The sequence below is a fragment of the Saimiri boliviensis genome, chromosome X (genome assembly GCF_048565385.1).
Source record: "Saimiri boliviensis isolate mSaiBol1 chromosome X, mSaiBol1.pri, whole genome shotgun sequence".
NCBI lineage: Eukaryota > Metazoa > Chordata > Mammalia > Primates > Cebidae > Saimiri > Saimiri boliviensis.
In genome coordinates, this window is record NC_133470.1 from 131,768,416 (window position 1) to 131,772,924 (window position 4,509).

Consider the following 4,509-nt stretch of genomic DNA (forward strand, 5'->3'; position numbering starts at 1 on the left):
AAAATATTTTCCCACAATTGTGACTTTTCTGAGGTAAAACTGTCTGGCACTGATAATTTTTTTTATTTCTAAAAATCAAACAGAGCCTCTAAGAGAAAAGACTCAAAGCAAAACAATCATGGATCTAAATTAGCAAGGGCTGGAAGGTGGTGATAACTTCACAAAATTGAAAAGTTGGGATCTTGGATCTTGTTATATAGAAACAATCAGCTATGCCTTGGGATCAAAATCCAGGGCAAGCAAATGAAAATTACAGTGAAGACGAACAAAAGGGAAAGCAGAAATGGAGAGACCGAGGAGGAGAATCAGGCAGAAAGAGAGAGCAAGAAAAAAAGAGGAAAATGAAAAGGAGCTGGAAGATGAACAGGAAGAAAAAAGGAAAAGGGAAAATGAGAAACATCCCAAGAAAAGATTAGTCAGCAAATCCCTCATGGCCACTCTGTGGGCAAAGTTTAAATTAAACAGGTGCCCCGCAATACAAGAGAGTTTATCACTCTTGTTTCAATTTGGCATGACACATAAACAGGTAAGTCAATGGTTTTGTAAAAACAGAAAGAAATGTCTAAGAGAAAGCAAAGGAAAAAACAAGAGATGGGGTCTCTCTGAGTTGCCACAGCTGGTCTCAAACTCCTGTCCTCGGGGGAATCTTCCCACCTTGGCCTCCAGAAGTGCTGTAATTACAAGCATGAGCCATTGTGCCTGGCTAAGACATTTTTTCTTTTTCCTTCTTCTTCTTCTTTTTTTTTTTTTCTTTTTTGTCTCGCTCTGTCACCAAGGCTGGAGTGCGGTGCGGTGGTGTGGTCTCAGCTCATGGCCTCCACCTCCCGGTTTCAAGCAGTTCTCCTGCCTCACCCTCCTGAGTCTAGCTAAGATGTTTTATATGACATCATTTTCACCAATAAATGGAGTTCTGAAAGAATAAACAAGAAAATATTAACGATCATTAATTCCATGAAGAACTAAATGAGGGCAGTGCAAAGGATTTCCTATATATCCTATTTTTACCCTACTGTGGTTTTAAAGTTTTTATAATGGATGCTAATTAATTTTATTTCAGAAAAAAATCGATAAAGAAATTACCAATCTCTCAAAATATTTTGAGACTGAAAGGGAAATCCATTGTAAAAGCTGATGGGTTCAGTGCATTCTGCAACTTGTCAGTATATCTCTAAACATCCCTTCCAGGCCGGGCATGGTTGCTTACACCTGTAATCCCAGCACTTTGGGAGGCTGAGGCGGGATGATAACTTGTGGTCAGGAGTTCAAGACCAGCCTGACCAACATGGTGAAACCCCATCTCTACTAAAAATACAAAATTATCCAGGCATGGTAGCGCATGCCTGTAATTCCAGCTACTCAGGAGGCTGAGGCAGGAGAATTGCTTGGGCCCAGGATGTTGCAGTGAGCCGAGATCGTGCCGTTGCACTCCAGCCTGGACAACAAGAGAGAAACTCCATCTCAAAATAAATAAATAAATACATCCCCATATATATATATATATATATATATATGGCAGCAACTTGGCTGGGCACAGTGGCTCACGCTTCTAATACCAGCATTTTGGGAGGCTGAAGTGGGCATATCATTTGAGGTCAGTAGTTTGAGACCAGCTTGGTTAACATGGTGAAACCCTAACTCTATTAAAAATACATAAAATTAGCTGGGTCTGGTGGTGCATGCTTGTAATCCCAGCTACTTGGGAGGCTCAGGCAGGAGAATCTCTTGAACCTGGGAGGCAGAGGTTGCAGACCTGAGATCGCACCATTGCACTCTGGCCTAGGAGACAAGAGTGAAATTCTGTCTTAAAAAAAAACAAATCACAAGTTTAGGTCTAATATGTAGAATCTGGGGGAAGTTCTAGTAATCTGGTGCAATTTAAATGCAAGGTAGACATCGAAGAATCTTTAGAAATGAGAATCAGAAGGTAGACATGGACTACATAGTTATGCCATGCTAAGGAGTTTAGATTTTATTCTGGATGGGTATGAGAGTCTTGATCAAATTAATGGTTCTTAATTTATATATATATAAACAAAAAAACTGTTGACAATTTATTTGTTTGTGTGTTTGGTTTTTGTTTTTAAGACACAGTCTCGCTCTGTTGCCCAGGCTGGAGTACAGTGGCATGATCTCAGTTCACTGCAACCTCCACCTTCTGGGTTCAAGTGATTCTCATGCCTCAGCCTCCTGAGTAGCTGGGATTACAGGCACCTGCCATCATGCCCGGCTAATTTTTGTAATTTTAGTAGACACGGGATTTCACCATGTTGGCCAGGCTGGTGTCAAACTCTTGACCTCAGGTGATCCACCCACCTCAGCCTCCCAAAGTGCTGAGATTACAGGCGTGAGCCACTGTGCCCAGCAATCCCATAGGTTTTGAAAGACTGTGTCACTGTTATCATTCAGTGTGAAATTTTTTTTTTTTTTTTTTTTTTTTTTTGAGACGGAGTTTCGCTCTTGTTACCCAGGCTGGAGTGCAATGGCGCGATCTCGGCTCACCGCAACCTCCGCCTCCTGGGTTCAGGCAATTCTCCTGCCTCAGCCTCCTGAGTAGCTGGGATTACAGGCACGTGCCACCATGCCCAGCTAATTTTTTGTATTTTTAGTAGAGACGGGGTTTCACCATGTTGACCAGGATGGTCTCGATCTCTCGACCTCGTGATCTACCCGCCTCGGCCTCCCAAAGTGCTGGGATTACAAGCTTGAGCCACCGCGCCCGGCCTCAGTGTGAAATTTTTTAAAATTTTCATCTTGATTTCATTTTTGACCCAGTGATCATTCAGGAACAGGTTATTTATTTCCCATGTATTTGCATAGTTTTGAATGTTCCTCACCCCCATCTCCCATAGCAGCTGCTATAGTTTTGAAGGTTTTAAGATGGAGTTTTACTCTGTCACCCAGGCTGGAGTGCAGTGGTGTGATATCGGCTCACTGCAACCTCTGCCTCCAAGGTTCAAGCAATTCTCCTGCCTCAGCCTCCCAAGTAGCTAGGATTACAGGCACGTGCCACCACACCTGACTAATTTTTTTTTATTTTTTGTAGACACGAGTTTCACCATGTTAGGCTGGTCTCGAACTCCTGACCTCAGATGATCCACCCGCCTCGCCCTCCCAAAGTGCTAGGATTACAGGCATGAGCCACTGCACCCGGCTTCAGTTCAAATTGTTACAAAGTTCAGCTGGAGAGTTCCTTCTCCCTGTGATCTTTTCCAAGTGCCTCTGGCCACCCTACTGAAGGACCCCTGTAAGGCCAGGCAGAAATGGTTTGCTAGGGGACCCAGTGAGCTCACAGGACTTTTCCCACTGCTTCCTCTACTCCAGTATTTCACTCGACTTATCTAAATTGACTCAGCTCCAGGTAAGGTCAGAATCTTCTCCCATAATCTAGGCCTTCAGTTTCTCCAGCAGGGATGTGTGTTTGGGGGCAGACAATCTCCCTTTCCCACTTGCACGGTTTGTTCACTCACCGTATTTGGGGTGTCTCCTGAGTCCTGCAAGAGCAGTCCACTTCCTTCAGAGGGTCTGTGGGTCCTCTTGGGTTTCCTGATTTATTCCTGCAGTTGTTCTGGAGCAAAAATTAATGATGTGAGCCTCCACAAAGTTGGAGCTGCAATCTAGTCCTGCTTCCCATCTGCCACGATCCCCCACCCCCACCTTTTTAAAAATGTATAGAACAATGCACAGATTTGTGTGTCATCCTTGTGCAGGGATCATGCTAATCATCTCTGCGTCATTTCAATTCCAGTACAGGTGCTGTCGAAACGAGCCCAGGTGATTAGGTTTTGATGGCCTTGTAGAGACAGGAGACAGAGCCTTGGGCCTAAGTAAGGCAGCGAGGTGGAACATACCTGTAGAAAGTTGGGACTTTTACCAGCACTTTGGGAGGCCGAGGTGGGTGGATCACAAGGTCGAGAGATCGAGACCATCCTGGTCAACATGGTGAAACCCCGTCTCTACTAAAAATACAAAAAGTTAGCTGGGCGTGGTGGTGCGTGCCTGTAATCCCAGCTACTCAGGAGGCTGAGGCAGGAGAATTGCCTGAACCCAGGAGGCGGAGGTTGCGGTGAGCCGAGATCGTGCCATTGCACTCCAGGCTGGGTAACAAGAGCGAAACTCCGTCTCAAAAAAAAAAAAAAAAAAAAAAAAAAAAAAAAAAAAGAAAGTTGGGACTTTTAAAGGACTACACCTTTAATAAGGTCGAACTAGACAAAAATTCATTCACTAGCATAGGAAGACAACCTGGTCTCTGATAAGGTAGAAAAAAGGTCTCCCTCTGAGGCCTGCTTTCACATGGGTTTGGGATTCAAAATGTATACCTTCTACAATGTCCAGGAACCTTCTACACCAAAAAATGAGTATAAAGTGTATACTCACTTAAAAGTATAACTATTGCTATTCCTATCTGGCAGAAGCAACATAAAACAGCTGTAGAGAGACATATCTTTCACAAGATCCTCACAAGTAAAGCTGCACTGAACACAATTTAAAATAAAAAATCACAAAACACAC

The 4,509-nt window shown here is 43.7% G+C and overlaps 1 non-coding gene across 1 annotated transcript; it reads right to left on the bottom strand.

The window, feature by feature from the left end:
- Positions 1 to 3,662: 3,662 nt before the first annotated feature.
- Positions 3,663 to 3,769, bottom strand: LOC120362017 (U6 spliceosomal RNA). Its single transcript, XR_005578022.2, has one exon. It is a non-coding gene; the product is annotated as a U6 spliceosomal RNA (small nuclear RNA).
- Positions 3,770 to 4,509: the final 740 nt, after the last annotated feature.